The 27333-nt window shown below is 46.5% G+C and overlaps 1 protein-coding gene across 2 annotated transcripts in view; it reads left to right on the plus strand.

The window, feature by feature from the left end:
- Positions 1-13202: 13202 nt before the first annotated feature.
- Positions 13203-27333, plus strand: part of TPST1 (tyrosylprotein sulfotransferase 1) — a 119012-nt gene continuing 104881 nt past the window's right edge. The window contains exon 1 of one of the 2 annotated variants that reach the window (XM_058680567.1): positions 13203-13424. The gene's annotated coding sequence lies outside the window, so the exon portion shown is untranslated. Of the gene's footprint in view, positions 13425-26943; positions 26975-27333 lie in introns of those variants that run through there. The other variant, XM_058680568.1, reaches the window with a different exon arrangement.

Genomic DNA, 27333 nt, shown 5'->3' on the forward strand with positions numbered 1-27333 from the left:
CAGCCTTGGTGCCAGTCAGCTCTGCTTTCCTTGAATTACTTGCCAGCACAATTGGGCCAAGCAGGCATCAGCAGCAGACAGGAATGGGATCTTTCCACAGTCCAAAATAATCTTTCACACTTCACTCAGAGGGAAAGTCTAGCATATTGTACTTAAACCAGACAATCAATACACCCAAATAATGGGATATGTTGACCTTGTATGCTCCTGGTACAATGCACTGAGAAAGATACAGCATCATTTCCGTAGAAAAAAATTAGTATACACCTCCAGAATGAGATGTGAGGACATGTCCCAACCAAAAAGATACTGAGATCATATGGCCATTAAATGCAACACACTGATTGGAAGGGAAAAATACTGTCCTATATAGGATGTAATTGAAGTAACAAGGGAAATTTTAACATGGATTGCATATTGGTAATAGTGTCATACACATGTTAAGTTTCTTGACTGTGGTTATTTCGTAAGACTGTGTCCTTATTTTGGGAACAGATCTTTAGGGCAAAAGGGACATAAGATGAAGGGCGATAAGGGACATTAGATGTGGGAGATCGTCCTTGAGCTTTTTGCTAATGGAAAAGTCCCTAAGCTAAGGATTGTTGATGTAGACTCCCCAGCTCTGCCCAGAAATGCAGATTACTAAACTGGGAAAAATCTGCTGGGTCCCAGGTAATCTCACCCTAAGAAGGGACAGCCGCTACAAATATAAGCTCACAGGCTTATATTACGTAGAATATAGATCACAGGTTGTGTTGCAGCACTAAGCCTCTAGCCATCCTGTCTGCCTGCTGTTCCCTTGCAGCGTGCTGGATAAATACAGCTTGGCTCACTCTATTTGCTCCCTGGAATGCTTTTGCCACACACGACACCAGTCTCAACTGGTTACTTCCCACACCATGAAAAAGTGGTTTAGTAATGAGATCTATCACTTACTGATCCATCTGTGCCCATCATCATTTACTGTAACTTTTTAAAAAAATTATTTATTTTTATTTGAAAGGCAGGTTTACAGAGAGAAAGAATCTTCCAGCTGCTGATTCACTTGCCAAATGACTGCAATCGCCAGAGCTAAGCCAGGAACCAGGAGCTTGGATCTGAAGCCAGGGGGCAGGAGCTGGGAGCTTCTTCTGGTTCTCCTGCATGGGTCAGTGTCCCCATGACTTTAGCCATTCTCCACTGCTTTCCCAAACTATAAACAGGGGACTAGATTGGAAGTAGAGAAGCCTGGACTTGAATAGCACCCATATGGGATGCTGTTGCTGCAGACAGAGGATTAGCTTGTTGAGCCACATGCTGTTCCCTATTTATTGAATGTTAAACACATAGTGAATCGGGCCTGGTGGCGTGGCCTGGCGGCGTGGCCTAGCAGCTTAAAGTCCTCACCTTGAACGCTCCAGGATCCCATATGGGTGCCGGTTCTAATCCCGGCAGCTCCACTTCCTATCCAGCTCCCTGCTTGTGGCCTGGGAAAGCAGTCGAGGACGGCCCAAAGCTTGGGGACCCTACACCCGCGTGGGAGACCCGGAAGAGGTTCCTGGTTCCCGGCTTCGGATTGGCGCGCATTGGCCGTTGCGGCTCACTTGAGGAGTGAATCATCGGACGGAAGATCTTCTTCTCTGTCTCTCCTCCTCTCTGTATATCTGACTGTAATAAAATAAATAAATCTTTAAAAAAAATAAATCTTAAAAAAAAACACATAGTGAATCGTTAGTTGGACAGTTGGTGAAAGCTAAGTTCATCAGAGTTCATTGTATTCTCACCACTTCTTTTTCTGTTTGAATGCTTTTCAAAATAACCTTTATTAAAGTACAATTTGGGCCCAGCACAATGGCTCAATGGCTCAGTTCTTGCCTTGTACGCACCAGGATCCCATATGGGCACCAGTTCGCATCCCAGCTACTCTACTTCCCATTGTGAGACTATGGTACTTAGTACTAAAGAGTGCTGAATGATAGATGAATCAAGAAAATAGTGTGTTAAGCAGTAGGTAAATAGTACTAGAATGATAGCAACAAGAAATGGCATTAGGGAGTAGTATTAAGAAATAGTTCAATAATAAATGAATGTCTTGCAATAAAGGAAATAAAGCTAAGTTTGGCTTCTGTAATGAGAGCTTTGCTGCTACAAGGGGAACCAAGGTAAAGCCATGACAGGCCTCAGACACAGGCGAGGCCTAAATTTCAGTCCCTAGAATTGAGGTACTCACTTCCCCGAAGTGGGTCGCCACACACCCTTGACAGAGCCAACCAATCAGAGGAGACTTGAAGGGTCCCTAATCATCAGGTGGTCATGGCAATAGAAGCTGACCACTGGGGTGGGCACAGATAAGAGAGACCGACCACCAGTGTGGTCACGGGCAACAGAAACTGACTAATTACAATCTTGTCAATGCCTGTGTGTAGAATCAATGGCCCATTCCCAGAACTGCAGCCAAAACCCTATATGAACTACGTGAAATGTATGGTTGGGGTACTTGGCAAGACTCCACTGCGTTGGATGAGACTTGGACCCTAGCACGCTAGCAATAAAGTTCCTTTGCTTTTGCTTTTCCTTGTGTGGAATTCCTCTGTTCAAGGGTGGGATAAATTCCAGACCCAACACCATCCAGTTCCCTACTTGTGATGTGGGAAAGTAACAGAAGACAGCCCAAAGCCTTGGAACTGTGCACCCACGTAGGAGACCTGGAAGAAGCTCCTGGCTCCTGGCTTGGGATTGGCTCAGTTCCAGCCACCTGGGGAGTGAGTCAGTGGATGGACAATCTTTTCTGTGTCTTTAAATCTGCCTTTCCAATATACAGATCTTAAAAAAAAAAAATACAATACAGCTTTTTGTCTCTAGATTACAGAGTGGTACAACAAAGTAAACTGCTTAAGGGAAATGTTGTGTCATTCTTCCATCTAGTCCATGTGAACCAGTGTTTCAACATCTAGTACAGGCCTGGGATAGTGTCTGGTTCTGTGGAGGAACAAGCAATGAGTAAAATGACTGTCCTGTAGCCAAGCAACTTCTACCAGGATGGGACCAAGAGTAGAGCCCCAGACGAATACACAAAGATACACAGTAGAATAGGAGAAATGTTTTTTGAAAAAAACATAAATTAGTAGTCAGCATTGTGGCAAAGTGAGCCAATTTATTGCCTGCTACGCACATGTCCCGTACTGCAGTCTGGTTTGGGTGCTTGAAATCTAGCTTCCTGCTAATGTTCTCAGGAGTCATTGGATAATAATCCAAATAATGAATTTTTGTCTCTCGCATGGAAACCTGCATGGAGTTCCTGGCTCCAGAATTCGGCCTGGGCCAGCCTCTGCTACTGCTACTGGAAGACACTCCAGTCTCTCCCTCTTTGTTCTTCAGCCTTTCAAATAAATAACTCCTTTTTTAAAAGACCTAAATCTAAGGAAAAGTCGTAAGAGTCACAGAATCAGGACCCTCTGCACAGGAGCTGTCATTTGCTATGTGCAGTGAGCTCGCTTGAGTTTTCATCTGGCAGAGCTGGGTTGAGGAGTGCATAGCAGATGGCAGGATGCCAGAGAACAAAGAAACAGAAGCGGAGGCCACGTTTGCCCTGAGCGAAGCTCAAATCGAGGGCAGCAAACACTCTTCTGTCATCCTTCTTAGGTTCTGAATGTGGTCTTAAAGATGGATTAGCAGCAGAAAAGTTTTGTCATGCACAGAGTAGCCCAACAAAGGAAATAACCAGCTTGCTAAGTGGTAAAAGCCTTAGTGGGAGAAAAGAAAGGGAGATTATGGGCTTCTAATTACTGTAATGATATGGGAGAAGGTAAATGGAAGGTTTTGTTGTTGTTGTTTTGGTTTTTGTCTGTTTGTTTTTTTTTTAGCTTAGGTTTGTTGGTCTCATGTGATGGAGTTGTCTCCAAGTTGGCCACTTCTTCCTGTTATGGGAGAGGTGGATACCATTGCAAATCTAAGAAAATTGATGACCTGATTTTAGGGAGAAAGAGAACAGGCAGTGCCAGTGTTGGTTATTTCTTAATTACTGCTCGCTCTAAATAACCCTAATGCCTCAGTGGTGTATTTTGGAGTAACATATTCCTGTCCCCTTTAAATGTAACAGAATGTTAGGCTCCTTGTTCAAATGTAAGAGCAGGAAGAACATCCAGGCTCATGAGTAAGCACTGGTTAGGGCACCTGCATCCTGTATCAGTTTCCATACCCACCTCCGGCGTCTTGCAGTTCCTGGGAGGTAACGGTGATGGCTCTGTAAAGCACCCCAACAGGGAAAACCTTATCATCTGTCTCGAGAGAGTGGGTTTCCCCAATGACTGCTGAAGACGAAGCTTGATGCAAAAGCAAGAGGCTTTATTCGGTTATCAGCACGCTGGGGCCAGGGCCAGTTCCTCACACAGGAGGGAAGGCACCGACCCCGAGTCATGGTATAGCATTCTTTTTAAAGGCTAAACCAAGGCTAAAACCATAAAACCATAAACAGGAAAGCAAAGGCTAAAACCATAACCACAAACAGGGAGGGCAAAACCATAAACATACACAGGGAGGAGGAAACCATAAATATAAACAGGGAGGGGGCCACGCAATTAGGGGCGGAGGCTAGTTGCAGGTGCCCCTTATCTCTCAGGCTCCCAGGCTCTATCTAAACTTAATCATGAAATGTTCGTTCAGCTATTCACTGTCCTCTACCGCAAGCAAAATACAGAAAGCAAAGAAAAAGCAAAGTAAATCCTTTTGTCCTTCCAATCCCAAATGTTCCCCTTCAGCTCAAGTGGTTGAGTCCCTGCCACCCACATGGGAAACCTGGATGGTGTTCTGAGCTCCCAGCTTTGGCCTGGTCCAGACCTGATTGTTGTAGGTACTCGGGGAATGAACCAGAAGACAGAAGATCTCTCTTTTATTGCCTCTGTGCTTCTCAAAAACATGTGTAAAAAATCAATAAAGAAAGCCTAGTAGCAGGGGCTATCTCACTCACTGTTGTGTTCTCAGCACCTAGAATAGTACCCGCTGCAGACGTTAGCCAGTTCCCCTGCTGGGTCCCATTGGATCCTGCAAGAGTGGTCTATGTTTTGTTTTGTTTTTAAGGTTTGTTTCATGAATTTTAAAAGCAGTGTGAGAGGGAGGGAGGTAGAGAGAGAGAGAGAGATCACACTTCATCTGTTGTTTCTTTCCCCAAATGGCTGCAATGTCTGGGTTAGACCAGGCCAAAGCCAGGAGCTGGGACCCAGGAGCTTCATCTGGAGTTCCCACATGAGTGCAGGGGCCTAAATACTTGAGCTATCCTCTGCTGTTTTCCCAGGCCATTAGGAGGGAACTGAATCAGAAGTGGAACAGCTGAGACTTGAACCTTTGCCCATATGGGATACTGGCACCGCGGGCAGCGCCTGAACGTATGATGCCCCACTGGTCTATGCTTTGAAGAGTTGCTGCCCTAGTAATGGGACCCAGAAGGGAGGCAAGAAGCCTGTGGGTTCACCACATTTTTTAACCAGGGAGGGAAACACTAAAGCAACAGGCTTTGGCTTTGAACCAGGTTTGAACCAGGTTTGAACCAGGTTTGAATCAGAGGCTTAATCCAGTTCTGATCAGCAGAAGAGAGGTCACTGGCAGCTGTCTACACTGGTGTTTCCGGCCAGCATCCACGTACAGAGAAGGGTTAGTTGCTATCTGGACATGTACCATTCAGACCTCTCCCCTTCCTGGAGCATCTCTCCTATTCCAGCCACATTCAGAAGCACTCTGCACACGCACGCCTGCCTCTTTACACTAAGCAAAGTCCTCATCCTTTCCTGACTCAGTGGTTCTCAAGCCTGTCTGGGCAGTAGAATGATCTGGAAGATGATTTTAATTTTGGTTCTTCAGGCATTATTTATTCTATTTGAGAGGTAGGGGAAGAAAGAGTGAAGAAGTGAGGAAGAAAATGTAGAAGCAAGGAATGAAAAAGAGAAAGACTCTCCCGTCCACTGGTTTACTTCCTAAACACCTGCAATGTCTAGGATTGGGCCGTCGAAACCAAGGAACTGGGGACTCAATCCAGGTCTATCATGTGGTTTGCAGATAGCTAAGAACTTGAGCCATGACCTTCTCAGGGTGTGCATTAGTAGGAAGCAGCAGGGCAGGGACTCAAACCCAGGCACTCTGACATGAGCTACAGGTGTCTCAAGTGACTTCTTAACCACCAAGCCAAATACTTGCCTCATTTGGTTTTGTTTTTAAGTGAAGTCTAACAAACACACACTGAAAGCACTATGTGTACATAAGTGGATGAGTGCTCACAAAGAAAACAACCCAGATAATTGCCCCTAGGCTGAGAAACAGAAGGATCCCTCAGTCTCTGGAGCTGCTTTTCCTTTCTGTCCCCAGCCCCGTCTCAAAGCAGGGCTTCCCTCCAGAGCTCCTGCCTCACAAAAGCACCAGGAGCCTGCTTTTGGCCACAGAGTGGCTGCCCAGGTAGTTCCCACACATCCCAGGGTTGGAAACAGCTCCTGGAAGTCTTGCAATCTCCAGGGCTGGAAGCAAAACTATACAGTGCTTTGCCCCCCAGTCTGAGGCTCAGCACCAGCAGCTGGTTTAGCTGGGTTGCCAGGGGAGCAGCGGGCATTTCCTGTACGTGAGGTCCGCAGAGCACGTGGCAGCAGCTCCAGGGCTCAGGAAGCCCCGTTGGGCAGTTCCAGGCATCCGGGCATGGGGCCCTCCTTCTCTGGCAGGAATAGTATGAAGAGGTATTTTTGGAAGGTGCAGGGGATTCTGTAGCCATTTGGAAAATGCCTGCTCATAGGCTGGGCTGGATTTTCATTTGAAAATGCTGATGTGGCTGAAGGGCCTGACCTGGCCAGTTTTCCAGGATCTAGGAGTGGGGACAGTGAGCAAGTAGGCTCATTTTCTTCTTTAAATTGTCTCACCATTTTCTTTTTGTTCTGAATGCTTCTGTCCCACAAGCTGCTGGAGAACTGGAAGGTGTCCCCTGCAGCTCATTGGCTCCTGGTTGCTGCTCGCAGGTAAGTGTTTCTGCTGTTCTTTTTCCTGGGTCCTTCTCTGTCCTTCTCTGTCCTTCTCTGTCCTGCCCTGCTGGCTTGGATGGATAGCTGCTGCTTGTGCTGTCAGATATCCATTTATTACCCATCCCTCCGTACAACCCAGTGCCAGGCTTTGCATGGAGGGTCACATACACTTGGTTATCTCCTGTTGTCCCCATCTCTACCCTTACCCTTGGGACCTCCCTTTTAACCTCACTTCTCCCGGTGCTCCCATAGCCAGCCTCTGAACCTTCTCTGCCCCTTCAACATTAAGTTGCAAAAGGGGGCCTCTCAGTCTCCATTTTCTATTTCCAAATCCCTTGCTCCTGAGTCCTCATTTTCAACTCTTTTGGGCTGGGACACGGAATTAAAAAGGTCAGATCTGGCATGATCAATTTTCCCTTTCTGAGGGTCCCTTTCTGAGGGCCTGCCTGCCTTCTACCTCTACCACCATCCTCTTTCCAGACAGCTTCTGGAATCTAGAGGCTACGAAAAGAAATCTGACGCGTTTTTTTTTTTTTTTTTACCTTTCTCCCAATGGAAAAGCAGTTCCAACATCGCCCACCCGTTCCCCTCCGCCCACCCCCCCCCCCCCCCCCCCCGACCCCGGCCTTCCTGAATCAGAGGGGTGCTAAAGAGCAATGCTACCTTTTCAGTTCTCTTCAAAGCCTGTCCTTTCCGGTGGTGGGGGGTTGTTGCATGGAGACTTTCCTTCCAGGAGTGAGATGGCTGTGATAAGTGGTCCTCACTTAGCTTCGGCCAGGCTGTCTCCCCTGGAGATGAATCTTCCAGGTGGAAGGTGTGCAGAGTTTGGCTGGTGAGGAGGAAAGAGGCTTTCTGGCTCTCACTGGGGTGCCAGCAAGCTGCTGTTTATTTCCTTTCTCTCCTTGAGTCCTTTGAATTGCTTGTTGAACAGGTGTGAAGCTGCCTACCTCTCAGGTGAGCTTATCTGAACCTGAGCGGATTACCTGGAAGAGGTAAGGTTGTGGGGAGGAAAAACAGATACACAGCAAGGCTTGCTACTGCTATATGTTATTTATTTGAAAGAAGAGAGAGAGAGAGAGACAGACAGACAGACAGAAGAGTATCTTCATTTTGCTGGTTTATTCCCTATATGGCTTCCATGGCTAGAGCTGGGTCAGGCTGAGTCTAGGAGCCAGGAACTGAGTCAGGGTGTTGTATATGTACTTGATTCATCCTCTGCTGCACCCAAGGGTGTGCATTAGCAGGAAGTTGGTATCGGAAGTGGAACTAGGACTCTGGAACCCAGGCACTTGGCAATGGAATGTAGGTGTCCCAAGGGGCATCTAAGCCACAGTGACAAACACCCAAATATGACAGTTTTGAAGTTATACCAAGATATAAACATATTGTGTGAGTTAGATGCTCATTTAGGCATGAAAAGGGAATATTGCAGGAGTTATTTTCTTTAAAAAAAGTATTTGCTCATTTCAGATAGATAGATCTGAGCACTTCACAAAACCATTTCAGAAAAGGTGAAAACATACAGTGAAAAGTAATCTTGTTCTGACTCCTGGTGCAAATCCTTACAATCCCTGTTAGCTAGGGTACCACGCCTCCTTCTAGAGACTGAAAATTCCAAACATTTGTGTGTGTGTGTGTCTGTGTACTTTTCTAAAAGCAATTTTCTAAAAATTAGAAAAGTAACTTTTCTAAAAAAAAAAAAGAAGTATATACATGCTTTTAAAATTTGACCTTTTCATTTAGGAATGTATTTTGAAATCTTTTTTGTTCTTTTTGCCCTTTTTCTTTCTAATCGACACAGACGATTTGCGCACATCTATGTGAGTACAGTATAACTGGATACATGTACATAATCATGATGATTAAATCAGTCATGAGCATTTCCCTCTTCTCAAACATTGATCATTTCCATGTGTTGGGAACATCAGGCTCTTGAAGCTATTTTGACATATGTCATAAATTTTTGTAGGCTATTGTCACCCTGCAAAGCTGTAGAACACTAGAACTAATCACTCCTACCTAACTGTATTTTGGCTGAATCTTTTTTTTTTCTCTAATTAGTACGTAGGCTGTTTGGTTTGGGGCCATATTTAGAAATCAGGAAAACTTTGGTTCCAAATGACCCTGATCTTTGCTTCAGATCAAGCTGTTCCTTGCCTCTGGCTGTGACATTAGCCAATGCCAGCCAGAGCTGGCTCCAGGGTCAACTGATGCCATCTCTGCCACTGACGCCACTGATGCCAACTGACGCACTCTGCCACAAGTTAGGTTTGTTCTGTGCAGCAGTGATGCCTCTTGCTCTCAGTGAATTCCCACACTTGGAGTTTGTTCAGGCCTTTTTCTGTGCAGGAGGAGGCTAAGCGTCAGCCTTCTTTTCTGGATACTCCATTTTTTCCTCCAGGTGTGAAAGGTAGGTGAAAGTTTTTTTTTTTTTTTTTTTTTTTTTTCTGGGCAGCAAGGGAGATCACCTCAGGGATCTGCAGTTCTGCTCTGTGCAGAGAGGCTGGCAGTATGTGCTCAGATCACACACTGCACTCTCTTCCCTAAGAGGTCTGAAGTAGAGGAAGTAGAAGGGTGTAACCGTTAAGGGATTGGTGACGTGATGTTGAGGACCGCCCTGGGAACTATAGTAACCTTACAGGGGGGTCTTGCCCTCCTTTCTTCCTTTCTGCTCTACTGCCTGCTAACTCTGCTCATTCGGCAGAGTTTTGTAGAATTCACTCTGCCTTCCATCTGCAGTTTGGGTAAAAACTTCATTTGGTTTAAAATCTCTAAAGAGAATGATCATAGTGAATATTTCTTTATATTTCCTTCGGTCAGACTGCTGACAAGATTTGGCCAAGTGACTAAAGGTAAAACCAATGTTAGATATACCACACACTTTACCTTGGACTTGAAGCTTTCTGAGCTTTCTTGAACTGCCACTCATATACTTTACAAATCATCTACTTGAAGCACATAATTCAATTATTTTTAATGTAATCATGGAACTGCGCAACATCACCACTACAATGAATCAATTTTAGAACATTTTTATCATCACTTCCCATTCTTTAATTCCTCCAGCCCAAAGAATCTACCAACATTTCTGTCTTCATGGCTTTGCGTGTTCTGGGCATTTTTCATAAATGGGATAATACACTATCTACTCTTACTGAGCATAAAGATTTATTTATTTGAAAAGCAGTATGTGTGTGTGTGTGTGTGTGTGTGAAATGGGCGATGGGGGTGGAGGTGCGGGGGAACACACAGAGATATCTTCCATTATCTAGTTCATTCCCCAAATGTTCAAAACCGGTAGGTCTGGGTCAGGCCAAAGTCAGAAGCCAGGAACTCCATCTGGGACTTCCACATGGATAGCAAGGGCCCAAGTGCCTGGGCCATCTTTTGCTGCCTTCTAAAGCACATTAGTGGGATTCAAAGTAGCACTCTGATGTGGCCAGCTCTAGCTTCATTCCTGGCCCCAAGCATCCTATCTTCAAGGTTCATCTATGTTGTAACATGTATCAGTTCTTTATTCTTTTTTGGTAGCTGAATAATAGTCCCTCACATGGAGAGACTACACTTTGATTTTCCATTAATCAGTTAAGGACATCTGGATTTTTAATTTTTTTTTTGACTACTGTGACTTTGAAGAGTAACGCTGGACCTCTTTTGAAATTTTTTTTTTTTGCACATCACAATTTTTTATTTCAATCCAGACATTTGAAAACCAGAGTATCTGTTTTCCCAAATTATGCAGACAAAATATCCAATGTTTTCATTTTATTCCTTTCCTACAAGTTACTGTGGACAATAATTCTTCCTGTACAGTAACTTCATCTCATTGACCTTAGCCTTTTAAAACATGGGAATATTTGAGAAACTTATTGGTGCTTCTTCTCTCAGTCATATCAAAGACAAAAAGAATGAAACGTATCAGAAATCATTAACTACCAATTCCATAAATTACTGGTGTCAGACTAGGAAGACAGCACAGCTAATTTCAGTGGAAATCCCTTTCAGCTTGTGGCATAGCACGGTAGGCTGCTGCTTAGGATGCCAGCGTCCCCTACCAAAGTCCTACATTATCAAAACGATTGCTATACAAGTCTACCTTAGCATGGAACAGTTTGGGTACTACATAAAATTACTGGCAAAATTAGTAAAACAAGGATTATGCCTAAATCAACTCTTTGTTAGAACCCATTCCTGGCTTTGCATCCTCCAAAGGATCCCAATTAGGATATAGGCAGTGCTTGCAGCCACGTCGGAATGCCTCGCTTGAGTCACTCTGCACTCCGTTAAGACCGCTGTCTTTGCCCTCTCTCTCTTTTTTTAAATTAAAAAAAATTTTTTTTTCTCTCTTTTTTAAAAAGATTTATTTATTTTTTATTACAAAGTCAGATATACATAGAGGACGATCTTCCTGGTCTCTCACGCGGGTGCAGTGTCCCAAAGCTTTGGGCCGTCCTCAACTGCTTTGGGAAGTGGAGCTTCCGGGATTAGAACCTGCGCATTCAAGGCGAGGACTTTAGCCGCTACGCCACGCCGCCGGGCCCCTTTTGCCCTCTCTTTTAAGCTGAGATTTCCTATGCCTTATCAGCTTGGCCTGCCTTCTCTCCGCGCAGCCGTGTGTGTCTTCATTTTGTGTGTATAGGTTAACAATGCCAAACTCTTCACAGTGTATGGACTTGGAAATCTTCGCACAGTAGGTTCAAGTGTCAGCTTACAAAGATCCTTCGTCAACCTTTCTAACACATCAGAACTGTCTGCCGTAGACTTCCAGGAAGATGGAGGGATCCAACTTGCGTTGTTGCTGTCTGGTGAGGATCCACAGCAGTGTAAGGACACCTTCTCAGGGGCTTGGTTCTCGGGCAGAGGAGCGCTGGAGTCTGTGGTGACTCCTCAGCAGCCCAGAAAGACACTGAGCCACCAACAGAGTGTCCAAGCTTAGAAGCCAAGCTTTGGGCGGGGAGCAGGAGAAAAAAAAGCCTCTTTTGATCATTATAGCCAGTCTCTAAAGTGCCTATCAGCCCCCACTCTACAGGGAACAAATCTGGTGCCAAGATGGTCAGACACAAATTTCTCTTTTTTTCCCAAATATTTTATTATTTATTTTTATTACAAAGTCAGATATATAGAGAGGAGGAGAGAGAGAGAGGAAGATCTACTGTCGGATGGTTCACTCCCTAAGTGGCCCCAATGGCCGGAGCTGAGCCAATCCGGAGCCAGGAGCCAGGAGCCCTTCCAGGTCTCCCACGTGGGTGCAGTGTCCCAATGCATTGGGCCATCCTCGACTGCTTTCCCAGGCCACAAGCAGGGAGCTAGATGGGAAGTGGAGCTGCCGGGATTAGAACCTGCGCCCAGATGGGATCCCGTGTTCAAGGTGAAGACTTCAGCCGCTAGGCCACCCTGAGGCCCCAGACAGAAATTTTCAACCCAGCTGTGGGATTAATTCCTGAGTCTGGCTTTTTGTCCATTCCATGTTGGCAGAGTTGAACTCATGACTTCCACCAAACCTGACGTGGATGCCCCTTCAGGAAGGCAGCGGAAAAGTAAATGATTAATTTCCAGTTGTGAAATTCCAGTCCCCAGCTTTTTCTTTGCCTTTTCCTCTTTCATAGTTTTCTCTTCTTCTTCTTCTTCTTTTCAAGTAGTTGCTTCCCTAGTCCCATTGTCTGGACAAGGTTACTATCACTCATTTATAGTTTCGTGCCGGATGGATGTGGAATATGCTGTTTGCATTTCAGAGTTTCCCAAGAGAGGAAATTTGCTCTCCTACGAGTCCCGGGGCTTGAGGCAGTGTGGACAGGCAGAGGCGGGAGTTTCCTGGAAAAGCTTATTTTTCTGTGTGTGTGTGTGTGCGGTCCCAGGTTCTCACGGGTGCAGCCTGCTGAGAAACCCACGTCCGGGCCTTCCCGGGGAGGTGAGGCTGGCCACTTGCAGCCCGCTCCTCCCCAGCGGGGCCACGCGTACGGTTGCCCCGGCAACACCTCGCCCTGGCAAGGCAGGTGGCGCCTGCCAAGACTTACCCCTCTCCGGAAGCGCGCCCGGACAGGGCCGAGGGGGGCGTAGGCCCGGCCGCGACGTCAGACCCCCGCCGCCGGACGCCTGCTGGACCCCCGCGATGAATTCCCCAGCCACGCCTCTCTCCCCACAACCCACGAATCCGAGAGGCCGACACATCGCCGCCCCGAGCGTCCGTCGGCCAATCACAGCGCGCGTGTGATCCCGCAGCTGCCCCCGAGGCAGGCGGCCGGCGCTGAGGCGGGGACGGCGGGAGTCGCTGCTGAGGCGGCCGCGGGCGCGGGTGGCGGCTTCGCTGCGCGGCGGGGCCGGGCCCGGCTGGCAGCGGCAAGCCTAGCGCTGGGCGGTGAGGGCGGGCGGCATGGCCCTCACCTAGGGCGGTGGGCCAAGCGGCTGAACGCAGGATGCCGGCGAGGCGGCGCGGCGGCTCTTCACCCGTGCCAGGTAAGGCGGACTGCTCCCGGAGCGTCATCCCGGCCACCCTGCCCTGTCGCCGCCGCCGCCGCCTACCCGGCTTCCCGTCCTCGCCGACTGCATCCTGCCATCCTCTGCCCGCTGGCTTCCCGGGGCGGTTGTCCAACCCGCCACCCCCCCAGCGCCTGCGCCCCAGGTTCTGGCCCGTTCGGCCCCGGGGTCCGCACTCCTTCCTCGGATCCGGATTCGCCTCGCCCCGGTCGGGTCGTGGTCGGCCTCCCTCCTCTGCTCCTCTCCCTCTCGTGGCGCTGGGAATCGCATCCTTCGCGGCTGCGTCCCACGAGGAGACCCCCGTGCTCCGGGATCGCTTTTGCCCTCACCTCTCCCCCTGGGTTTCGCTTTGAGTAGCTCCCCTTGCCACCCTCCCACTCCTAAGCTTTATGCCTTGGGCATTTCAGCCATCTGCCCCCCCACCAGGAGTCTCCGGTCCTTCCTAAGTCGCCCCTTCTCCCCTCACTTTCATCAACCACCTTCCTAACTCTTTCGTTACTCTTACCCTCCTGGATGCCATCACTGGTGATGCCTCAGTCCTTGGATAAGCAGCGCCTCTGAAGTGCCTTGCCCACAGCCTAGCACATAGTAGGCCAGGCGCGTAGTCGGTGCTCACCGTGGTAGCCTTTTGTACCCAGACGGAGTTAGAGAGAAGTCCTGTGGTTGAAGAGTTGGGGAGGAATGGGGGGATTCAGAAGATGACAGGAGGGCTCTCATTGTCAATTACTTACTGTATGTATCTAGAAGAAGTGGAACTGCACTATCTTTGTGTTCTGTGTTGCTTTATGCAAATTGCCCTTCAAAGGATTGTTGGGCTGCTGCTATTCAGTGAGCTTTGCAGTTTAATTACTTCCCCCCCCTGCCCCAACCTAGTGTTGACAGAGCCTTTCTTTTAGGGAAGCATTGTGTGTTAGTGTTGTTCGTTTTTTTTTATCTGTTAGCTGGGTAGTCCGGGGAGCGGCGGTAAATTTTGATCCTCGAACAGCCAGGAGGGATCCTAGGTGGGTTTTGTTGAAGTCAGCCTACTACTGCAGGGGCCAGATATGCATAGGAGTAAAAAGTCTGAACAAGTTCTCAAGAGTGTGAGCGGAACTGTCCACTCTTCCCGGCTCCAACACTCTGGCTACCAAAGCGATAGCCACTCTCCTTCTTCTTCTTCTTTGAATTAAAAAAGGAAAATGAATGTGACTTTTTTTCAAATGATAAAAGCATTGTTATGGCTTGTGCTGTTCTTGCCACATTTGGCTCAAGTCTGGATGAATCGGTCCGGGAAGGCTGGGGGAAAACTGAGGTACTGGGAGCTGTTCTGAATTTCTGTGTTCAGCTCCGTTTGCTCTGCTTGTATGAAGATAGCTTTACTTTTCTTCTGTACCCCTCTGTCCTGCTGCTGCCTTCTCTTTGCTGATTCTGTCTCTTACTTCACAGAATAGCTTGTTGGCCATCAGCCCTTGAGTTCCTTGGGACCTGTCATTTTTGTGCCTGGACTGATGTCATTTCTGGTCTCTGTCTCGGGGAGACGTCTGCCTTAATCAGGCTCTCCCTGTCCGTTGTCATGCATGTTTACGGGCCTAGGTTTCCACCATTTATCACAAACTAAACAAAAATCTGTCTCTGCTGCTTTTCTTGCCTGTCTTTTGTTTTTTTCCCCTTCTCAGATTGACGTACCACTCTCTAGGTTTTCATTTTTGTTCTTTTGTCTGTTCTCTCTGATTTCCTGTGACTTTTTTTTTTTAACTAAATATTTATTTATTTGACAGGAAGAGTGACACAGACCGGGAGAGAGAACCAGTGAGAATTTTTCCATCTGCTGGTTCACTTTCCAAATGGCCGCGCGGGCTAGGGCTGGTCCAGGCCAAAGTCAGGAGCCCAGACGCCCTCTGGGTGTCCCACATGGGTGGCAGGGATCTAGGTGTGTACCCTGTCATCCGTTGCTTTGCCAGGTACATTAGCAGTATCCAGTGCATGAGCTGCCTGGACTAGAACTACTGGTCTAATATGGGATGCTAGCATGACAAACCGCTGTAACACTGGCCTGGATGTGATTATTCCTTCCATGGCATCAAATAACACCTTTATTTATGGCTTTCAAAGATGTATTTTCTGTCCTATTCCTGTCGAACGTCAGGTCCTGATTTCCATCTGTATTGGATAACTGTAATTAGATACTTGGTACTTCAAAAATGGCTGTTTTCCTTCATCTTCTCTCTACCCATGCCCATTGCAAGCACATATATACATGTTCTACTATTTTAAGATATTTATCGTAGGGTCTAGCGCAGTAGTCTAGCAGCTGGAGTCCTTGCCTGGCATATGCCCCAGGATCCCATATAGGCGCCAGTTCTAATCTCAGCGGCAGCTCCACTTCCCATCCAGCTCCCTGCTTGTGACCTGGGAAAGCAGTCGAGGACAGCCCAAAGCCTCGGGACCCTGCACCCACATGGGAGACCTGGAAGAAGTTCCAGGCTCCTGGATTGGTATAGCTCCTGCCGTTGCGCTCACTTGGGGAGTGAATCATCGGACGGAAGATCTTCCTCTCTGTCTCTTCTTCTCTGTGTATCTATCTGACTTTCCAAACAAATATACAACAAAACCAAAAAACTAACAAGATGTTTATCCTAAAACTTCAGAATCATTTTTTCCTCCTCACATTAAGCCTATCATAGATCTAGCATAACTATCTTTTTTTAAAAAAATATTTATTTATTTTATTACAAAGTCAGATATACAGAGAGGAGGAGAGACAGAGAGGAAGATCTCCCGTCCGATGATTCACTCCCCAAGTGAGCTGCAACGGTTGGTGCTGTGCTGATCGGATGCCGGGAACCAGGAACCTCTTCCAGGTCTCCCACGCGGGTGCAGTGTCCCAAAGCCTTGGGCCGTCCTCGACTGCTTTCCCAGGTCACAAGCAGGGAGCTGGATGGGAAGTGGAGCTGCCGGGACTAGATCCGGCATCCATATGGGATGCCGGGGCGTTCAAGGCAAGGACTTTAGCCGCTAGGCCACGCCGCTGGACCCTAGCATAACTATCTTAAATAATTCTTTATGTTCTTATTTTCAGAAGATTGATTCAGATCTTCATTATTTTTGTTGTTATTTTATTTTTCTTTTTTCCTTATTTTATGAAAACAGCATTGCCTCATGGCTTCTTTGCCTCAGGAACCTGCACTCTGGCCCATTCTTCATATCATTTGTGGGACTGATTCCATTTCTGAAATTTCGGCCTGATTGTGACACTTGTTTCCTTAAAACATTCTGACCAGTGATGACCAGGTCTCTACTAAACTTCCTGCGGCATGGATATGGTCTTAATGCTGGGCCTTTCATGATGCAAAAGTTATTGTTTATTTATTTGAAAAGTTGAGTTACAGAGAGGAAGAGAGAAATTTCTTTCACCCACTGGTTTACTTTACAAATGGCTGCAACAGCTGGGGCTGAATCAGACTGAAGTCAAAATCCCAGAGCTTCTTCCAGGTCTTCCACATAGGGCAAGCAGCCCAAGGACTTGGCCGTTCTCCATTGCTCTCCCAGGTGAATTAGCAGGGACTTGGATCCAAAGTGAAGCAGCCAGGACTGGAACCAGTGTCCAAGTTGATGCAGTGGTGCAGTCTGCTGGCCCATTCATGAACTTTCTGAAGACCCTTCATATATACGATTTAAAAACTTTTGCTCCAAAACAAATTTTTAAATCTCATAAACTATTTTTTTCTAAAAGTTTATTCACTTCAGTTTACTTGAAGGACAGAAAGAGAGGTATAGAGAGACCTCACCTCTGCTGATTCACTCTCCAGAATTGCTGCAATTGTCAGGGCTGGACCAGGCCAAAGCTAGAAGCCAGGAACTCTGTTTAGTTCTCCTACCTGGGGACAGGAATCTAAGAACTTGGGTCATAATCTACCGCCTCTGAGGATGGATTAGCAGGAAACTCCATGGGAAGAAGAGTGGCGAGGACTCCAGTATAGGATGCAGTTTTCCTAAGTGGAGGCCCAGCCTACTGTGCTGCAACCCTGCCTTTTTGTGAACTTGTTAATGTGCACTGGTAGACCATTCAGTGTAGTGTGATTAAGATGCTAGACACATGGCATATGTTCAGTAAACTAGTCCAGTCTCAAGAACTGAATTTAGGCAAGGAAAAGTAAGGAGAAACAGGCATTTTTGGGAAGCAAAAATGACTTGTATGAAGTTATGTGGGATCTCAGTATATTTGGAAAAGAATTGGTGATTTGAAAAGGTTGAAGAAAGGGCGTATGAGGGTGGCTGATAGGTGTAAGCGATGCAGCTTGTGTGTTTTTCTACAGTTTTGTCCTGATGATAATGAGTAACCTTTGAAAGCTTTGAACTCGGGCAGTTCTTGCAAAGCCTGGCTTGTTCCATCTCAGGCTTTTTGTCTTGGTGCATGCCTGGCCTTTGGAGTAGCCATATAAAATCATTAGAAATCACATGTGTTACCCGAGCCTAGCATTTAGCAATGCCTGTTTTCTGTGTTTCTCTTTCTCCATGGAATGTCCTTCACCCTCTTAACCACTTGTAGATTATCCATGCCTGTGGTAATTCCTGCAGTAAAGCCTGCATTTCCCCCACGTCATCTTGCTCTTGATCTCTACCGCCAAAGTACTTAGAATTGTTGAGTTTACGTGCTTTATAACTTCTTCCATTTTCTCTCTTCTACTGGTAAGTTTTTGAAGTCAGGATGTGTTTTGATTCATGTCTATATCCCCTCTTCCTGGTCTTCCATACGGGTGCAGGGTCTCAGGCTTTGGGCCATCCTCGACTGCTTTCCCAAGCCACAAGCAGGGAGCTGGATGGTAAACGGGACTGCCAGGATTAGAACTGATGTCCATATGGGATCCTGGTGCTTTCAAGGTGAGGGCTTTAGCTGCTAGACAACCACACCAGACCCTTATTTTTATTATTTTAAAGTTCATATTTAACTTTTTGTTACATAAGTGAGGGGATTATAGACCCATGCACTTCTTTGGGTGAGATGGGAAGTGATATTGGGAAGTGAGGGAAAAGACTTCATCCTTTCCTGTGTCTATGAGGGTGGGGGACGATAGTGGGAGGCAGATGTTGTGCTGCTCCTCACTGTGAGAGTGCCAAGGGCCTGAAATGATCCCCTGATGTTCTGGGGTTCCTGATGGGGGGAAGAATGCCTTGAAGGTGATACTTGAGTAGTCTGGATTGTTCTGAGATGGTGTTGGCTTTGTGACACCAGGTGTGAGATACTACTTCCCCTTCTTAATGGCTGTCTATGTTGTGGTATGCCTTAGTTGCTTGGTGAAGATTTTGGCCTGCAGTGTTGTTCTGTCTGTTCTTCTCCATCTTTTAGAGAGGCATTCAAGATCCTCTCTATTCAGAGAGGCCAGCTGTCTGTCTTTCATATGCATTCTGGTATGTTGTCTTTCTTCACATGGAATCAGCAATGGAGACGGCCCTATAACGTGTGCTCCCAGAATAGACCAGACCAGACCAGACTTCCATGTGGTGTGCCTTGAGGTTGGGGATCAGCTAGAGTGGACCCTTTGGGCTAACTCTTAAGAGTCCTGGCTCTCACTGTATACCAGCAAACTTGCCTAGCATGGTCCACCCCAAGACCTAGCCTAGTGTGCACTGGCGGGTTATGTGGTCTGGTCAGGACAGTCCCTAAGAACCATATCTGGACCCATGTCCAGACCTAGTCCCTGCATGTGCCAGCAGGTGCATGCTGGCCAGTGAGTGCTGCTCCTAGTTGGGGAGACTCTGGAGGCACCGTTCCAGACCTGCACCCAGACCTGGCTCTCGTGTGCACTGGTGAGTGCTATGGCCTGTTCTGACCTATCCTCAGACCCAGTGCTGTTTTATGCTGGTAGGTGCTGTGGTCTGATGGGAGAATGCTAAGATCCCCTTTCAGGCCAGCCCCCAGACTCAGCTCTCACATGTGCCAGTGGGTACTGCAGTCTATCCCAGCCTGGCCTACTCCCAGTCCTGACTTGCACACACTAGTGGGTGCTGCAGCCTAGCCCAGCTTGTCCTGCCTATAGACGTGACTCTTGTGCACTGGAAGGTACTGTGGCCTCGCCTGACCTGCTCCCAGACCTGGCTGTTGTGCATACTGGCAGATGTGACCTGGCTTGTGAGCTCTCAGTCCTACCTGTTACTTGTACCAGTGGGAGCTGTGGCCTGGTCAGGAAGACCCCTGAGGACTCTTACCAGCCTCCCTCAGACCCAGCTCTCATATGCAGTGGCCTGACCCAACCCACCCCTAGACCCAGCTCTTGTGTGTACCAGCTAGTGGTGTGGCCTATCTGGTCCACCTCCAGACTCTGCTCTTACTTGTACTGGTAGGTGCTGCAGCCTAGTTTGGAAGACACCTGAGGACCCCTACCAGGTCTAACCCCAGATCCCACTCTTACATTTGACAGCAGGTCCTGCAGCCTGTCCCAGCTCAACCCAACCTGCTCCCAGTTCTAGCACTTGTCAGTGGGTGCTATGGTCTAGCCTGGCTCAGGCTGCTCCAATCCCAGCTTTCATGCGTACCAGGGGGTGCTTCAGTATAGTAGGGTTGTCCCCAAAGATTCCTGCTCCTATCCCTGGTTTCTGTACATGTTGGCAGGTACTGCCACACAGCCTGGCATGGCCTACCCCAAAACCCAACACTTGCCACTGAGTTCTGCAGCCTGGTTGGGGTGACCTGAAGGGACTCCCATCTGACCTGCCCCCAACCATGGCTTTCGTGAGCATTGGTGGGTGGTACAACGTAGCCTGACTGGACCGCCCCCAGCCCAGACTGTCATATGCAAGGTGGATTTCTTGGCCTCACCCAGCAAGGCCCTCTGGATTTCCCCTTCTAATCCATCCCGTCTCAACTCCCATGATTACCTTTGGCTGCTGTGGCCTGATCTATGGCGGCCCAAAGAAACCATTTTATATATGGCAAACAAACCCTCAGTAAATTCCATTCAAACCCATCCCCAGTGTCCATCTCCTAGCAGTGCGTGCCTTCCCCAGCCCCCGACATGCGCATGATAGTAGAGTGCCCCAGCTGGCATGCACCATGGTGGTACTGTAGGTGCTCTGCCTCTTCCCCCAGGATCTTTAAAGAAAAAAGAACAGGCAGCTCTGCTGGACACAAGTACAGTTAACACTGAGTTGGCAAAGACCCAGCCCACAATGCTGCCAGCTACTGGCTGCTTTTCTTCCAGCAGTGTGACGCTCACTTAGGTACAAGGCAATCTAGTCAACTGCCTACAGTAGTTGACTTTCTTGCTGCCCAAGGAAATAGCTCAAGCGAGTAGTTGGGCCTGAAGGTAGATTTATGATCTGTGCCAGAATAGAATCTAAGTTCTTCAGAAATAGATGAGATTGCTTTCTCTGATGATTTTCAACACAGTACTACTTTAAAAACTATCAGGGATACCTTTAAAGGATAGGGGTGAAAAGATCCTGGCACCTGCAGAAATTCTGTTTCATTTGGTCCAGGACAAGTCTTTGTTATTTTAAAAATGCTCGCCATGGGCTGGTGATGCTCCCCATGGGCTGGTGATGCTCCCCATGGGCTGGTGATGCTCCCCATGGGCTGGTGATGCTCCCCAATGGGCAGGTGATGCGCATCTAGGATTGAGAACTGGGCTGAGAGAAGAAGAGTGACAGAACCCTGAGGAGTAATTTAACTCACGGGGCTTGGTTGGGTTAGTTGCTTACTTCCCTGCTGTGTTATTCATGTACCTATTTAAAATATTTACAACAGGGCCCTGCGGCCTGGCCTAGCGGCTAAAGTCCTCGCCTTCAATGCCCCGGGATCCCATATGGGCGCCAGTTCTAATCCCAGCAGCTCCACTTCCCATCCAGCTCCCTGCTTGTGGCCTGGGAAAGCAGTCGAGGATGGCCCAATGCATTGGGACCCTGCACCCGTGTGGGAGACCCGGAAGAGGTTCCTGGTTCCCGGCTTCGGATTGGCGCGCACTGGCCCGTTGCGGCTCACTTGGGGAGTGAATCATCGGACGGAAGATCTTCCTCTCTGTCTTTCCTCCTCTGTGTATATCTGGCTGTAATAAAATGAATAAATCTTTTAAAAAAATATTTACAACATTTCATTAAAATTATTTCTCATTTTCTTTTGCCTTGAGGCTGGGGATCAGTGCCTTATTTATCTCTTCATTACTGCTTTGCACAGTACTTGATGCATTTTCGAAACTTGAGAAGTTGTTCGAATGGTCAGTTGGTAAATCATGTAAAAGTGATTTGGATTTGTAGGTCTTGCAGGCTGACCAGCTGTCTCTTGGCTACTAACAGATCACTACTCAAACTTGCATAGTCATTCTTTTGTTTTAAAAAACATAGAACAGGGACCAGTGCAGTGGCTCAACAGGTTAATCCTTCACCTTGCAGCACTGGCATCACATATGGGTGCCAGTTTGTTTTTGTTTATCAGCTGCTCTGCTTATGATGCAGCTCCCTGCTTGTAGCCTGGGAAAGCAGCAGAGGATGACTCAGGTCCTTGGACCTCTGCTCCCATGTGGAAGACCTGGAAGAATCTCCTGGCTCCTGGCTTCTGATCAGCTCAGCTTTTGCCATTGTGGCTATTTGGGGAGTGAACCAGAGGATGGAAGAGTTCTCTCTCTCCTGCTCTCTGCGAATCTGGCTTTCAATTAAAAAAAAAAAAAAAAAAAATATATATATATATATATATATATATATCTTTGAAAAAGCACACAGCAGAAGCCCAGCGCTGTAGCCTAGTTGCTAAATCCTCACCTGGCATGTGCCAGGATCCCATATGGGTGCTGGTTTGTGTCCTGGCTACTTCACTTCCTATCCAGCTCCCTGTTTGTGGCCTGAGAATGCAGTGGAGGATAGCCCAAAGCCTTGGGACTGTGCACCCACGGAAGAGACCTGGAAGAAGCTCCTGGCTGCTGGCTGCAGATCAGCTCTGCAAGTTTTCTTTTTTTTTTTTTTAAGATTTATTCATTTTATTACAGCCAGATATACACAGAGGAGGAGAGACAGAGAGGAAGATCTTCCGTCCGATGATTCACTCCCCAAGTGAACCGCAACGGGCCGATGCGCGCCGATCCGAAGCCGGGAACCTGGAACCTCTTCCGGGTCTCCCACGCGGGTGCAGGGTCCCAATGCATTGGGCCGTCCTCAACTGCTTTCCCAGGCCACAAGCAGGGAGCTGGATGGGAAGTGGAGCTGCCGGGATTAGAACCGGCGTCCATATGGGATCCCGGGGTGTTCAAGGCGAGGACTTTAGCCGCTAGGCCACGCTGCCGGGCCCGCAAGTTTTCTTTTTAAGGACCTTGGAAAGTGACTGATCTGAATGGGGCAGACAGTGCTCTTGTGCGCTGCTGACAAAAGTTGATTTCCAGAGTTTCAGTTTTTATACATTTGGCATAGCAACAGGTCAGACTTAGTTCTGACAGGTTAAACTTAAACAAAAGATTAGTTACGATCATCAGGTTTAATTACAGTAGTTCAAACTTAGGCTATGTCTCTAGGATTAATCAAAGTAGTTCAAATTTAGGATTCTGTCACAAGACTTAATTGGTTAGTGATTTGCATTTCTCATATGGTCAGGGAGTTCCAGAAAAGTTAACAAAGCTATTTTGATCTGTGGCGTGGCTTTGTTGTTGGCTAATCTATTAATTAGAGCACAGAAGCGTGTCCAAGGAGTCACTGGGGCAAAAGTACACTCTGGGCGAGGAGACCCTCCGCCTTCTCCTTCCTGGAGCTTCTTCAAAGGTTCCCAGTGGGTGAAGAGGCCTTTGTCTTCCCTGCTAGTCTCTGCTTGGCAGTGTCCCGCAGGCGTTGGCCATCCCAGCTAACCTGAAGGATATGATTTCATAGGTTCAATTCCAGCCGTTGCGATTGCTTGGGGAGTGAACCAGCAGCTGGAAGATTGTTCTCTCTGTGAATCTGACTTTCCAATAAATAAAAAATACGTCTTAAAAAGCACATAACACAATCTGTATAAATTGCTCGGTTCAGATACAATTTTTGTTGTACAGAGACTTGGCTTTTAAGGTGATTAAGCTGTGACGGTTACTACAGAGTTTCATTCAAACTTCTTTTCGGGAAGATTTATTTTCATTTATTTGAAAGAGACTGAGAGAAAGAGAGAGAGATATCTTCCACCCGCTGGTTCACCTCCGAATGGTCACACTGGCCAGGGCTGGGCCAGACTGAAGTCAGGAGACAGGAGTTCCTTCTGAATCTTCCAGTTGAGTGCAGGGACCAAAGGGTTGGGCCATCTTCCTCTCCTTTCCAGTTACATTAGCAGGGAACTGGAGCAGATGTGGAACACTCGGGATTGAAGCTGTTGTTCCGGATGGCTTTGCCCATTGTGCCACAGGGCTGTCCCCGACACATATTCCAATACATTTTATTTCACATGGTTAAGGCATATACATCTATTATTTTAGAAGCAAATAATTCTGATTTTAGACTCTTGCACGTTGGGATTTTTAATTAGAACAGAACTGTCAAGCTGATGAAGGATTTTTTTTTTAAAGATTTATTCATTTTATTACAGCCAGATATACACAGAGGAGGAGAGACAGAGAAGATCTTCTGTCCGATGATTCACTCCCCAAGTGAGCCGCAACGGGCCGATGCGCGCCGATCCGATGCCGGGAACCTGGAACCTCTTCCAGGTCTCCCACGCGGGTGCAGTGTCCCAATGCATTGGGCCGTCCTCAACTACTTTCCCAGGCCACAAGCAGGGAGCTGGATGGGAAGTGGAGCTGCCGGGACTAGAACCGGTGCCCATATGGGATCCCGGGGCGTTGAAGGCGAGGACTTTAGCCGCTAGGCCACGCTGCTGGGCCCTGATGAAGGATTTTGAGCAATGACTTGTCAGTTTCTTTTTAACTAAAGACAAGAAGTAGGAGGTACATAGTAAGGCCTGTATGTAAATGAGCCTCCATAGCTTTGGTGTTAGAGAGGGGGAGAAGTCTATAAATCTAAAATACTTAATTGCACTGATAGTAAACACTAATCATTGCTCCTTTGTCATACCATTTTATAATTTCTCAAGGCTGGAATCTAAACTGGAGTTGTTTTTTGTCCTTTGTTCTAGGAGTTTATGTCACCTGTTTCTTTTATGGAATTTGGGATTGGTATTTCTTTGAAAACTATCTTGACTTCATATGAGAAATCTGTTTTTGAAATTTTGTTGGTGTATATGCAATATAATTTCTCTCAGCTGCTTTAATGAATTTTTGTCCTCTGTTCTCAGAAGTCTAATTATGAAGTCTCTTGTTTCCTTAACTTTCTTGAACTGCAAGGCTTGTCCAGCTATTTCCTAGACTTATTTTCTAGTATCATTCTCTTTGTTCTCTCTTTCTACCTCCGTGATGGTGTGAGTGTTAGAGTTGTTGCTGTTGTTGTTGTTACGGTTCCAAAGGCCATGAGACGCTTCTCTTTTTTGTTTCCCTGTTAGTTAGATGGAGTAACTCCTGCTTTTCGACATCTAGTTTCGAATCGACTGGCTCTTCCCTCTGTGGTTCTGCTATTGAGACCACCCAGGGAGGTTTTGGTTGTTGCAATATACTTAGTTATTTTGGCTATTGTACTTTTCAGTTTTATAGTTTCCATTTGCTTCTTTTCCTTGTCTTCCATGTGGCCAGATTTTCTGAATCATTTTTGCTGTTTGTTTGAAGGGTATCGCTTTAAAGCAGATGACCACTGTGTGTGTGTGTGTGTGTGTGTGTGTGTGTGTGTGTGAGTTTCCTAAATTTGGGAAGTTTCCAGCCATTTCTATTATGTATACATATGTATTTAGGCAAGCTTGTTGTAACTTTAAGTCTTAGAGCATGAATCCCTCAAAGTCTCCTTGGACACATGTCACATGCAGGTTTTGATACCTCCTCAGCCTTGGGATAAAGATAACAATTCTGTCCCCATGGGTTTGGGACAGTGGTTTTGCTGGAGGCTGTATTGTAAGCAAGCCTGTGGTGGTATGTGAAATGCTGGACCACTCTGGTTGTCTCTAAAAACTGTCCTGGAATAGTTATTTTTCCTTCAAGACAAGCTCTGGCTTTCCATTTAAAAAAAGAGATTTGTTTCTTTGAAAGGCAGAGTAACAGAGAAAGAGAGAGAAAGAGAAAAATAAATCTTCTGTATACAGTTTCACTTCCCAGATGCTCACGGCTGGTCTGGGCTACAGCCAGGAGCCTGGAACTGCATCTGGAACTCTCACATGGGTTGCGGGCGGCCCAGTATGTGGGTCATCACCTGTTGCTTTCCCAGGTTTAGTAAAAGGGAGCTGGGGAACTTACAAGGGATGCTGGCACCATAGGCAGCAGCTTTACCTGCTGCGCCCCAGTGTCGGCTCCCCATTCTTAGTCTCATCCAGATGATACCTTCTGAGTTTTCAGAAGGATCAGTTACATACACTGTTCATTTATCCCAAGAAAGCATAGTGCATACATGTTTTTAGTTGTCCTCTATTATTCTAATTCAATTTGAGATGTTCATAATAAGATAATCCTAGAGAAAATATAATTCAAAAGTTGGGCATACTTATAAAACCATATGCCAACAATAGCCTTAGAATTAATAACAAATGCTCTTAAAATCATCTATTTAATGCTTTACCTGTTGGCATGTGTGAGTTTTTGTTCCTGCCAAATCTAATGTCTGGGAAGCACCATGATATAGCTTCTTCCTTAGTCAGCAGTTTGCTATATTAAGCAAATTTTTAAACTCTCTTGAGGCTCAGTTTCCTCATATGTCAAATTGTTCTAGGACAGAAGTGTTTCTGTATCTTTTTTTAATGTTAATTTCTTTAATTTTTACAACAGTTAATTTCTTTAACAGTTTAATAGGCATTGGTGTTTCTGTAGCTTACGACTTGTTGTGCCCAGTGTAAAGGATTATAAAAAAGATTCTCATTCATCAGTGAGAATAATTGATAGAGGCACATGAAATAGATTGATTCAGTGGATTGGAAGAGCAAGGGTCAAAGGACAAATCAGGAAATTAACTTTGTATTTTTGCTTTTTCTAAATGTAGTCAAACCATATAACATTGGAATCAGAAAAAAAAAGACCATTATTCTAAAAAATCCCAGGACGGTGTTAGTCCTTGGAGCTTTAGGAGTTTTAGTGTGGTCATTCAGTGGGTATAGATCGAGCTCATTACGTATGTAGCTTCTTGTTCTATTCCACAGGGAATAGAGAAAAAGGTAAGATACAGTCAGATGCATAGCTGCTAAGAACTCACAGTTAAAATTCACTGACAGAATCTAGGGTTAACTATAAACAGCTTATTGACAATCAAGAGCCAATTAATTTACTCACAAGTCCATACTAAATAAGCTCATTGTCTAGTGAAAAACTAGTCAAGCCACCATCTGATGCAAGAAGCAGTGAAAGAGGGATGCATCTGAGTGTTAATAAGGAACCATTCCACAGGTATCATATGTGGCAGAGAGCTGTTCGTGCTGGAAGTGATGGCATTGAAGCTGCATGCTGAAGGCTGAGTGGGAATAAATAAGCTGGTGGAGGCTTTGACAAGTCAGGGATGGTTCAGGCTGAAGAATGCCACACTGGGTGAGTATGCATAGGTGGGACAATGGTATTGGGAGGAGGTGACAGAAGCTGAGGGACAGACAAGAGTTGAGGCTGGAGAGTGATGATTGATATATATATATATATATTTTTTTTTTCTGATAGAAGTGGAAAATCATTTAAATGCTTTCAACATGGTGATGGTATAAGTATTTGCATCCTAGCTGTAGGCAACTGTCTAGGTTGCCTTGTACCTAGGCAGATGTTACACTGTTGAGAGAAAAGCAGCCAGTAGCTGATAGGCATCCTGAACCTGGTTAATGCCAAATTTGTATTTAGCTATATCCAGCATGCTAACAGTTGCCTATTTTTTTTTTTTTATTTTTTATTAAAAAAATTTT

Source organism: Ochotona princeps, chromosome 24 (genome assembly GCF_030435755.1).
Source record: "Ochotona princeps isolate mOchPri1 chromosome 24, mOchPri1.hap1, whole genome shotgun sequence".
Classification (NCBI taxonomy): Eukaryota; Metazoa; Chordata; class Mammalia; order Lagomorpha; family Ochotonidae; genus Ochotona; species Ochotona princeps.